This window comes from Bos javanicus, chromosome 6 (assembly GCF_032452875.1).
Source record: "Bos javanicus breed banteng chromosome 6, ARS-OSU_banteng_1.0, whole genome shotgun sequence".
Classification (NCBI taxonomy): Eukaryota; Metazoa; Chordata; class Mammalia; order Artiodactyla; family Bovidae; genus Bos; species Bos javanicus.
This window is the reverse complement of record NC_083873.1, coordinates 43,288,524-43,301,471: the sequence shown is the minus strand read 5'-3', so window position 1 is coordinate 43,301,471 and position 12,948 is coordinate 43,288,524.

The following is a 12,948-nucleotide window of genomic DNA, read 5'->3' as shown; positions in this document are numbered from 1 at the left end:
AAACAGGTTTGTATGTTTTTAGAATGTGCACTTACACCAGCATAAACGAGGGCTTCTCTCCCATTAGGGAACTGGAGTCTGTTACATTATCCCCATTGAGTCTCCTAATGTCCCTGGCTCAGCACCATAGGCAACAGATGCAAAGGGTCACCAATGAAGGGCAAAATATTTTGTGAAAATAAAGAGCCATGCTATCTGCATTGCCAGTTTTTCCCACTCTGCACTTTGAGTGCTATCGTCTAGTTTTCATACAGTGATTTTCTTTTTATTTGCTGAGTTTATTTTGTTGAATATGGTGGAAAGATCAAAAAAAGAAAGGAAAAGCAAAGACTGTTTTTTTCTCCACGTATGAACCAAGCACTATCGGGAGCCTACTTCAAATGAGCTTTGTCATCCTCAAGCACCGTGTTTGTTTTACCTCTTCCCGAACCTAAATGATTTGCTTAGCTAATCAGTCTTCAATAATATGTAACAAGCAGGAAAAAAAAAAGATCACTAAAAAATAGAAATGGTTGCAGCTGTTTTCTGCATTAGAGGGGAACAGCAGAATTCAGCTCTGGTGTAGACACTCTTTTGTTTAGAAAAACTTACTGGTGGGATTTTTAGATTATGCAAAATTAGGCCCCCAAGACTAGTACAGGGTGGGAGTGGAGACAGAAAGCAAAATTACTCTGCATTATCAAGTGTCAAGAATTTTGCTTTTGTGCACCACTGCTTTTGGAAGTTGAGGGGTAGTGCTATATTCTAGAACTAGGAGAAGATGGAAATAGAGACACACATTTTTTGTGTGTATAAATATATATGTACGTGTTTATATACACACACACACTCACACATAGTTACACACAGACATCAGGAAATCATAGCCATCTGGATTCTGAGCAGAAAGAAGATCTGGAAGAAATTTCTTGGGGCAGAATTGGCTGAAACACTTAAATAGGTACGTGTAATATCAATTTTAGAATGTTTCCCATTTTACTGTAATACCCCCACCCAACCAAATACCTCTGTATTGTTTCTCTAATCTTCAGTTAGAATATGCTATATTCTATCCCATCTTGAATTATTGGCTCCTCTGGGAATGAAGAGCTTGGAGCTGTATCTACCAGGTAGATAGCTAGAGTTCAGGAGATAAAGAAATTAATATGAATTTCAAAAGCAAAAATTTTCAAGGAGATTCAGAATCAAGAAGGTGGGGAATGCATGGCACATGAGCAGGGATGGAGAACATCAGTGCCCTCACCTTGGGAATCCTCAGGAGGTAGGGAAGGGGGCAGGCTTCTCACAGCTGAGACAGATGACAGTATTGTATTCGGGTGTGAAAGAAAAGTGTAGCCACAACAGGTTGCTATCCCATCATAAATAGAACCCACACCTGAACCCCTACATCAGTGTCAGACTGCTGTCTCTCTCCCACTCTCTGCAAATGTTATCTATAAGCATTCTGTTACCTGACTTATTGTTGAGCCATTTTCTACCATCTGAAAAGCCTGGCCTCCCATCCTCTGCTTATTCCCACTCTACCCATTCTTCAAGGCCAAATTAAAATTTGGCCTTTTCCGTAAAGTTGATCTTTATTTTTAGAGCCTAGCTTTAGATCTCCCACTGAAGTCCTATAGCACTCATATCAGGAAAGTCATAATAAGGGAATGTGATACTAATCTTCTATTTTCTGTTTCTTCTATCTCAGCTTTGTTTTTACCAAACAGTAATGGAAATTCTTATTGTAAAGGAAAAGTGCAATTTATTTTTCCTGTTTCTCAGTTCCACCTAGTTTATTCCTCTGCATGCGTGCTAAGTCGCTTCAGCTGTGTTCAACTCTTTGAGATCCCCTGGACTGTAGCCCACCAGGCTTCTCTGTCCATGGGATTATCCAGGCAAGAATACTGGAGTGTGTGTTGCCATGCCTTCCTCCATGGGGATCTTCCCCGCCCAGGGATCAAATCCACATATCCTACATCTCCTGCGTTGCAAGCAGATTCTTTACCCACTGAGCCACCTGTGAAACCTGCATTGCTTCATTAAGAGAAGCCAAAATAAAACAAAACTGAAAAAGTTCCTTTAGTCAAACAGTGATTCAACTTGGAAGAACTTACGGAACCTTTTAATAATTATTTAAATACTGAGAGTACAATTAACTTACTGAGAGTAATATTTCAAATTTCAGATCAACTTGAGTACTGCAAGTTAAGCCTTTAAAGTACTACTATTGATACAGATAAAGTGTATATTTGAAACAATTCTATTTGTTACTTGAGTCAAGGGTACAAGAAGGCCTACAGATTTTCATTTCAGGTTTCCATTTTTATTGTCAGTTTCCTTTTTATATTTTCTAAGCACTACATTTTCTTTCTCTTGCACTGTTTCTCTTTTGCTCCAAGCTTCTTTTTATCTACATAATATTTTGTATCTGATGCTCTAGTAACTTCTTATAGCTATATCTCATTTATGAGCTGTCATTGAGCTGTGTGCGTGCTCAATCTTGTCTGACTCTTAGTGACCCTATTGACTGTAACCCACCAGGCTCCTCTGTCAGTGGGATTCTCCAGGCAAGAATAGTGGAGTGATTCCCATTTGCCCTATGGGGGGTCTTTCTGACCCAGAGATTGCACCCACATCTCCTGCATTACAGGCAAATTCTTTATTGCTAGTGCCACCTGGGAAGCCCCTATCATCTGTCCAAAACTTTATCAATTGAGCAGACTAGGAAATAAAATGAAGATACCACTTACATGAAGACTAGAGTCTAAGGTCAGAGCATAAATAAGAAGACAATTGTATATTATCAAATTACCCTTGAAACTCCCTTTGGAAAGTTCTAGATAGGAGATTTTCCTTAACAAAGTTGAGCAAAGTCTATATTTCAACCATCATTGTAATTACGCACTCTTTGTTCAGTAGGACCACAGATAAAGTAGTTGGCTACTTTATACAGTCCAGGTAGACAGATTCTTAAAACATTGGTAATGGGATAAGATGCTTGGGTTCTGAGAAGCACATGGGTACTAAGATGCTGGCAGAAGGTGTATTCCAGCCTCTCAGTTTAGGCTTTTTCTGAGATATTTGCACAGAATGGCAACCCACTCCAGTATCCTTGCCCGGGAAATCCCATGGACAAAGGAACCTGGTGGGCTACAGTCTAGCGGGTTGCAAAAAGTCAGACATGACTTAGCAAATAAATAGCAACAAAAACAATTAAATATGCCTACTAGCCTCTTATTTGGCTCAATGTATCAATTAAATAGATATTTCTCTTCTCTGCTTCTTTTCCTTCCTGCCCATTTAAATACTTATAATGAGATTCTATTGAGTTGAGTACTTGTATGAGTGACTCTATCCTGTATCAAGATGAAAGTGCTCACTACCCTGAAAACAAAGTTGTATCTCTATATATCTCTCAATCATTCACTTGAAAAACATTAAGGTCATACACAAAGCTTCTGCACATCAAATGTAGAAACTTATAGGGTCTGACAAAGGGGTTTTTATTTTAACCCTTCATTGCCTTCATTCATCTGAGACCCAGGTTTGATCCCTGGGTCAGGAAGATCTCCTGGAGAAGGAAATGGCAACCCACTCCAGTACTCTTGCCTGAAAAATCTCATGGATGGAGGAGTCTGGTAGGCTACAGTCCATGGGGTTGCAGAGTCTGAGACGACTGAAAGACTTCACTTTCACTGATTGCCTTATGTGTGAATCGTGTCACTAGATCTGGTTAAGCAGAAAAATTGTGGTAAATATTTTGGCATCATTAAAACAGCTTTTCCTTGCCTTGATGTTGCACAGGGAGAATTCTAGTCTGTTTTTTCCCCCCATCTATGTCTGTCAATCAAGACACAATGAACTAAGATGCTAGTAAAGCTTGGCACAACACTGCAGATGAAAGTCATACAGCTTCCTCTCTCCTTTTCAGTTCAATTCAGTTCAGTCTCTCAGTTGTGTCTGACTCTTTGAAATCCCATGGACTACAGTATGCCAGGCCTCCCTGTCCATTACCAACTCCCAGAGTTTACTCAAACTCATCTCAATTCAGTCAGTGATGCCATCCAACCATCTCATCCACTGTCGTCTCCTTCTCCTCCTACCTTCAATCTTTCCCAGCATCAGGGTCTTTTCAAATGAGTCAGTTCTTCGCATCAGGTGGCAAGCATATTGGAGTTTCAGCTTCAGCATCAGTCCTTCCAATGAATATTCAGGACTGATTACCTTTAAGATGTACTGGATGGATCTCCTTGCAGTCCAAGGGACTCTCAAGAGTCTTCTTTAACACCACAGTTCAAAGGCATCAATTCTTCAGCACTCAGCTTTCTTTGTAGTTCAACTCTCACATCTGTATCTCACATCTCACATCTCTCCCTTCAGCTATTTCTAAAACATTTATTTTATGTTTTTTATAACAGCTTACTTGAAATATAGTTTAGATATAATTCATCCACTTAAAGTGTACAATTCAATGATTTTTGATGTATTCAGTTTTCCAACTATCACCATAATGAATTTTCGAATATTTTCATCATCCTCGAAAGAAACCCCATACCCTTTATCGATCCTAGACCCCGCAACCCAATACCTCCTCAGCCCTAGGCAACCACTAATCTACTTTCTAGTTCTATAGGTTTGCCTATCCTGGACACTTAAAATAAATGGAATATGAGAGAGGGGCATAAGGGACACGGCATTGAGGGACTGGTAGCACTTACATTAGTTAGAAGGAAACAGCATGCAGATCTGTGTATGTAAAGCCAGTTTAGGTGACTCAGTGGATTGGTTTTTAGGAATAAAACTCAAGTCTCAGCACTTAACTGTGTTATACCTCATAGGCATGAATGCAACCTATCTTGGAACAGGTGCTGAAAATAAACCACAAAGTTCCTAAAATATCTACTTTGGTAGTAGATCAGCATCAGGTTTATATCAATTTTTCTCAATGAAAGTATTAAATTTACTGACACATAAAGGTATATCAGACAATTTTTTTCCTTGTCACATATTTGCCATATTTGGGAAAAAATTTTTTTAAGTATTTTTCTCTTTTTTTTAAGTGTTGATTTATTTAAATTCATTGGAAAAAAAATTAGCTTACTCAATGGAGGAAAGGCATTTCCCAAAAATAAAAATACAATTTATGAGAAAAAAATTTGCCTTGCCAATAATTTTTCTAGCTCATCTCAAAGAAATTTAATCTATTTTAAAACTTACATGGTAAATAACTGTAATTGATTTACTTAAGGGGTTTTGTTGTTGTTGTTGTTGTTGTTGTTCATACATAGGAGTATGATTTAATACGTTTAGTCACAATGACGGGGGTATGAGAAATGATTAGTGACCTGAGTGGGGTATATATGTTATACTTTTGAGTATATCTTAATTTATATTATAGTAAATAGAAACATTCGAAACCCAGATGGTTATAGAAAGGATGGAAAGAAAGTACTCCCCATAAGTAATCTTATAATCATGGTGATAGCACCATTTGCGAAGTGCCTATTATAGGCCAGATGATCATATATTATTACATTAATTTTTATGACATCTCAGTAAATTAAAGGGAGTTGTCCTATACTTTGTTATTGAAGCTCTATATATCATAAAGCAGCTTCAGCTTATTCAACCTATTGGTGACCAATTCAGTTATCACAATTGGTTTGAATTTCTTTACATATATGTTGCTGCCTGTCGAGGTTGAATTTAACCCTTCAATCTCCCAGATTTGAAACAATAATACAAAGATTTACCACGTCAGATACGGTGCTAGTCAGACCATGTTCCTAAGGCAGATTGAGATGGGATGCTCTGCTGGGAAGTAGAACCTGGTAGTTGTCCATCTTGGTTAGTTATTACGCACCTGCATCCACGACTGGTAAGATTCCTAGCAAGGAAGATTCTTGCACTGATACTCTCTTCTTTTTTTCTTTTTTACAATTTTTTTTTGTTGTTGTTATTTAGAACTTTGATGATCTAATCTCTTAGTAACTTTCTTTTTTTTTAATTTATTTTTTTACTTTACAATATTGTATTGGTTTTGCCATACATTGACATGAATCTGCCATGGGTGTACATGTGTTGTCCATTCTGAACCCCCCTCGCACCACCCTCCCCATCCCATCCCTCTGGGTCATCCCAGTGCACCAGCCCAGAGCACCCTGTATCATGCATTGAACCTGGACTGGCGATTCGTTTCACGTGTGATAATTTACATGTTTCAGTGCCATTCTCCCATATCATCCCTCCCTCGCCCTCACCCACAGAGTCCAAAAGACTGTTCTATACATCTGTGTCTCTTTTGCTGTCTTGCTTACAGGGTTATTGTTACCATCTTTCTAAATTCCATATATATGCGTTAGTATACTGTATTGTTGTTTTTCTTTCTGGCTTACTTCACTCTGTATAATAGGCTCCAGTTTCATCCACCTCATTAGAACTGTACTCCATTGTGTATATGTTCCACAGCTTTCTTATCCATTCATCTGCTGATGGACGTCTAGGTTGCTTCCATGTCCTGGCTACTATAAACCGTGCTGCAATGAACATTGGGGTACACGTGTCTCTTTCAATTCTGGTTTCCTCGGTGTGTATGCCCAGCAGTGGGATTGCTGGGTCATGTGGCAGTTCTATTTCCGGTTTTTTAAGGAATCTCCACACTGTTCTCCATAGTGGCTGTACTAGTTTGCATTCCCACCAACAATGTAAGAGGGTTCCCTTTTCTCCACACCCTCTCCAGCATTTATTGCTTGTAGACTTTTGGATAGCAGCCATTCCAACTAATGTGAAATGGTACCTCATTGTGGTTTTGATTTGCATTTCTCTGATAATGAGTGATGTTGAGCATCTTTTCATATGTTTGTTAGCCATCTTTATGTCTTTGGAGAAATGTCTGTTTAGTTCTTTGGCCCACTTTTTGATTGGGTGGTTTATTTTTCTGGAATTGAGCTGCAGGAGTTCTTGTATATTTTTGAGATTAATTCTTTGTTGCTTCGTTTCTATTATTTTCTCCCATTCTGAAGGCTGTCTTTCCCCCTTGCTTATAGTTTCCTTTGTTGTGCAGAAGCTTTTAATTTTAATTAGGTCCCATTTGTTTATTTTTGCTTTTCTTTCCAATATTCTGGGACGTGGGTCATAGAGGATCCTGCTGTGATGTATGTCAGAGAGTGTTTTCCCTATGTTTTCCTTTGGGAGTTATAAGTTTCTGGTCTTACGTTTAGATCTTTAATCCATTTTGAGTTTATTTTTGTGTATGCTATTAGATAGTGATCTAGTTTCATTCTTTTACAAGTGGTTGACCAGTTTCCCCAGCACCACTTGTTAAAGAGATTGTCTTTTCTCCATTGTATATTCTTGCCTCCTTTGTCAATGATATGGTGTCCATAGGTGCGTGGATTTATCTCTGGGCTTTCTATTTTGTTCCATTGATCAATATTTCTGTCTTTGTGCCAGTAACATACTGTCTTGATGACTGTGGCTTTGTAGTAGAGCCTAAAGTCAGGCAGGTTGATTCCTCTAGTTCCATTCTTCTTTCTCAAGATTGCTTTGGCTATTCGAGGATTTTTGTATTTCCGTACAAATTGTGAAATTATTTGTTCTAGTTCTCTGAAAAATACCATTGGTAGCTTGATAGGGATTGCATTGAATCTATAAATTGCTTTGGGTAATATACTCATTTTCACTGTATTGATTCTTCTGATCCATGAACACGGTATATTTCTCCATCTATTTGTGTTCTCTTTGACTTCTTTCACCAGTGTTTTATAGTTTTATACATATAGGTCTTTTGTTTCTTTAGGTAGATATATTCCTAAGTATTTTATTCTTTTCATTGCAATGATGAATGGAATTGTTTCCTTAATTTCTCTTTCTGTTTTCTCATTGTTAGTGTATAGGAATGCAAGGGATTTCTGTGTGTTGATTTTATATCCTGCAACTTTACTATATTCATTGATTAGTTCTAGTAATTTTCTGGTGGAGTCTTTAGGGTTTTCTATGTAGAGGATCAGGTAATCTGCAAACAATGAGAGTTTTACTTCTTCTTTTCCTATTTGGATTCCTTTTATTTCTTTTTCTTCTCTAATTTCTGTGGCCAAAACTTCCAAAACTATATTGAATATTAGTTGTTAGAGTGGGCACCCTTGTCTTGTTCCTGACTTTAGGGGAAATGCTTTCAATTTTTCACCACTGAGTATAATGTTTGCTGTGGGTTTATCATATATAGCTTTTATTATGTTGAGGTATGTTCCTTCTATTCCTGCTTTCTGGAGAGTTTTTATCATACATGGATGTGGATGTTGAATTTCGTCAAAGGCTTTCTCTGAGTCTATTGAGATAATCATATGGCTTTTATTCTTCAATTTGTTAATGTGGTGTATTACATTGATTGATTTGCGGATATTGAAGAATCCTTGCATCCCTGAGATAAAGCCCACTTGGTCATGAGGTATGATTTTTTTTAATATGTTGTTGGATTCTGTTCTCTAGAATTTTGTTAATGATTTTTGCATCTATGTTCATCAGTGATATTGGCCTGTAGTTTTCTTTTTTTGTGGCATCTTTGTCAGGTTTTGGTATTAGGGTGATGGTGGCCTCATAGAATGAGTTTGGAAGTTTACCTTCCTCTGCAATTTTCTGGAAGAGTTTGAGCAGGATAGGTGTTAGCTCTTCTCTAAATTTTTGGTAGAATTCAGCTGTGAAGCCATTTGGACCTGCACTTTTGCTTGTTGGAAGATTTCTGATTGCAGTTTCAATTTCTGTGCTTGTTATGGGCCTGTCAAGATTTTTTATTTCTTCCTGGTTTAGTTTTGGAAAGTAGTACTTTTCTAAGAATTTGTCCATTTCTTCCAAGTTGTCCATTTTATTTGCATATAGTTGCTGGTAATAGTCTCTTATGATCCTTTGTATTTCTGTGTTGTCTGTTGTGATCTCTCCATTTTCATTTCTAATTTTGTTGATTTGATTTTTCTCCCTTTGTTTCTTGATGAGTCTGGCTAATGGTTTGTCAATTTTATTTATCTTCTCAAAGAACCAGCTTTTGGCTTTGTTGATTTTTGCTATGGTCTCTTTTGTTTCTTTTGCAGTTATTTCTGCCCTAATTTTTAAGATTTCTTTCCTTCTACTAATCTTGGTGTTCTTCATTTCTTCCTTTTCTAGTTGCTTTAGGTGTAGAATTCCATTATTTATTTGACTTTTTTCTTGTTTCTTGAGGTAAGCCTGTATTGCTATGATCCCTTTAGCACTGCTTTTACAGTGTCCCATAGGTTTTGAGTTATTGTGTTTTCATTTTCATTTGTTTCTATGCATATTTTAATTTCTTTTTTGATTTCTTCTGTGATTTGTTGGTTTTTCAGCAGTGTGCTGTTCAGCCTCCATATGTTGGCATTTTTAATAGTTTTTCTCGTGTATTTGACATCTGATCTTACTGCATTGTGGTCAGAAAAGATGCTTGGAATGATTAAAATTTTTTTTTTGAATTTACCAAGGCTATATTTATAGCCCAGGATGTGATCTATCCTGGATAAGGTTCCATGTGTGCTTGAGAAAAAGGTGGAATTCATTGTTTTGGGGTAAAATGTTCTATAGATATCAATTAGGTCTAACTGGTCTATTTTATCATTTAAAGTTTGTGTTTCCTTGTTAATTTTCTATTTAGTTAATCTATCCATAGGTGTGAGTGGGGTATTAAAGTCTCCCACTATTATTGTGTTATTGTTAATTTCCCCTTTCATACTTTTTAACATTTATCTTACAATTTTTTGTGCTCCTATGTTGGGTGCATATATATTTATAATTGTTATATCTTCTTCTTCAATTGACCCTTTGATCATTATGTAGTGTCCATCTTTGTCTCTTATCACAGCCTTTGTTTTAAAGTCTATTTTATCTGATATGAGTATTGCTACTCCTGCTTTCTTTTGGTCTCTATTTGCATGGAATATCTTTTTCCAGCCCTTCACTTTCAGTCTGTATGTGTCCCCTGTTCTGAGGTGGGTCTCTTGTAGACAACATATGTAGGGGTCTTATTTTTGTATCCATTCAGCCAGTCTTTGGCTTTTGGTTGGGGCATTCAACCCATTTACGTTTAAGGTAATTATTGATAAGTATGATCCCATTGCCATTTACTTTATTATTTTGGGCTCGAGTTTATACACCCTTTTTGTGTTTCCTGTCTAGAGAAGATCCTTTAGAATTTGTTGGAGAGCTGGTTTGGTGGTGCTGAATTCTCTCAGCTTTTGCTTGTCTGCAAAGCTTTTGATTTCTCCTTCATATTTGAATGAGATCCTTGCTGGGTACAGTAATCTGGGCTGTAGGTTATTTTCTTTCATCACTTTAAGTATGTCTTGCCATTTCCTCCTGGCCTGAAGTGTTTCTTTTGAAAGATCAGCTCTTATCCTTATGGGAATCCCCTTGTGTGTTATTTGTTGTTTTTCCCTTGCTGCTTTTAATATTTGTTCTTTGTGTTTGATCTTTGTTAATTTGATTAATATGTGTCTTGGGGTGTTTCGCCTTGGGTTTATCCTGTTTGGGACTCTCTGGGTTTCTTGGATTTGGGTGATCATTTCCTTCTCCATTTTAGGGAAGTTTTCAACTATTATATCTTCAAGTATTTTCTCATGGTCTTTCTTTTTGTCTTCTTCTTCTGGGAAGCCTATGATTTGAATGCTGGAGCATTTAACGTTGTCCCAGAGGTCTTTGAGGTTGTTCTCATTTCTTTTAATTTTTTTTTTCTTTTTTCCTCTCTGTTTCATTTATTTCTACCATTCAATCTTCTACCTCACTTATCCTATCTTCTGCCTCCATTATTCTACTGTTTGTTCCCTCCAGAGTGTTTTTGATCTCATTTATTGCATACAATTATTCATTATATGTTGACTCTTTTTTATTTCTTCTAGGTGCTTGTTAAACCTTTCTTGCATCTTATCGATCCTTGTCTCCAGGCTATTTATCTGTAACTTCAATTTGTTTTCAAGGTTTTGGATCATTTTCACTATCATTATTCCGAAATCTTTATCAGGTAGATTCCCTATCTCTTTCTCTTTTATTTGGTTTGGTGAGCATTTATCTTGTTCCTTTGCCTGCTCGGTATTTCTCTGCCTTTTCATCTTATTTATATTGGTGTGTTTGGGGTGGCCTTTCTGTATTCTGGCAGTTTGTGGTTCCTCCTTATTGTGGAGGTTCCTTGCTGTGGGTGGGGTAGGACGTGTAGCTTGTCAAGGTTTCCTGGTTAGGGAAGCTTGTAAATGTGTTCCTGTGGGTGGAGCTGGATTTCTTCTCTCTGGAGCACAACGAAGTGTCCAGTAATGAGTTTTGAGATGTCGATGGGTTTGGTGTGACTTTGGGCAACCTGTATATTGAAGCTCAGGGCTATGTTCCTGTGTTGCTAGAGAATTTGTGTGGTATCTCTTACTCTAGAACTGGTTGTCCCTTGGGTGGTGCTTGGTTTCAGCATAGGTATGGAGGCATTTGATGAGCTCCTATTGATTAGAATCACTACGAACAAAGCTAGTGGAGGTGATAGAATTCCAGTTGAGCTATTCCAAATCCTGAAAGATGATGCTGTGAAAGTGCTGCACTCAATATGCCAGCAAATTTGGAAAACTCAGCAGTGGCCACAGGACTGGAAAAGGTCAGTTTTCATTCCAATCCCAAAGAAAGACAATGCCAAAGAATGCTCAAACTACTGCACATTTGGACTCATCTCACACGCTAGTAAAGTAATGCTCAAAATTCTCCAAGCCAGGCTTCAGCAATATGTGAACCGTGAACTTCCTTATGTTCAAGCTAGTTTTAGAAAAGGCAGAGGAACCAGAGATCAAATCGCTAACATCCGCTGGATCATGGAAAAAGCAAGAGAGTTCAAGAAAAACATCTATTTCTGCTTTATTGACTATGCCAAAGCCCTTGGCTGTGTGGATCACAATAAACTGTGGAAAATTCTGAAAGAGATGGGAATACCAGACCACCTGATCTGCCTCTTGAGAAACCTATATACAGGTCAGGAAGCAACACTTAGAACTGGACATGGAATAACAGACTTGTTCCAAATAGGAAAAGGAGTACGTCAAGGCTGTATATTTTCAGCCTGTTTATTTAACTTATATGCAGAGTACATCATGAGAAACGCTGGGCTGGAAGAAAGCTGGAATCAAGATTGCTGGGAGAAATCTCAATAACCTCAGATATGCAGATGACCCCACCTTTATGGCAGAAAGTGAAGAGGAACTAAAAAGCCTCTTGATGAAAGTGAAAGAGGAGAGTGAAAAATTGGCTTAAAGCTCAACATTCAGAAAATGAAGATCATGGCATCTGGTCCCATCACTTCATGGGAAATAGAGGGGGAAACAGTGGAAACAGTGTCAGACTTTATTTTTGGGCTCCAAAATTACTGCAGATGGTGACTGCAGCCATGAAATTAAAAGACGCTTACTCCTTGGAAGGAAAGTTATGACCAACCTAGATAGCATATTCAAAAGCAGAGACATTACTTAGCCAACAAAGGTCCATCTAGTCAAGGCTATGGTTTTTCCAGTGGTCATGTATGGATGTGAGAGTTGGACTGTGAAGAAGGCTGAGCGCTGAAGAATTGATGCTTTTGAACTGTGGTGTTGGAGAAGACTCTTGAGAGTCCCTTGGACTTCAAGGAGATCCAACCAGTCCATTCTGAAGGAGATCAGCCCTGGGATTTTTGGAAGTAATGATGCTAAAGCTGAAACTCCAGTACTTTGGCCACCTTATGCGAAGAGATGTACTCATTGGAAAAGACTCTGATGCTGGGAGGGATTGGGGGCAGGAGGAGAAGGGGACGACAGAGGATGAGATGGCTGGATGGCATCACTGACTCAATGGACGTGAGTCTGGGTGAACTCTGGGAGTTGGTGATAGACAGGGAGGCCTGGCATGCTGCGATTCATGGGGTTGCAAAGAGTCGGACATGACTGAGCAACTGATCTGATCTGATCTGAT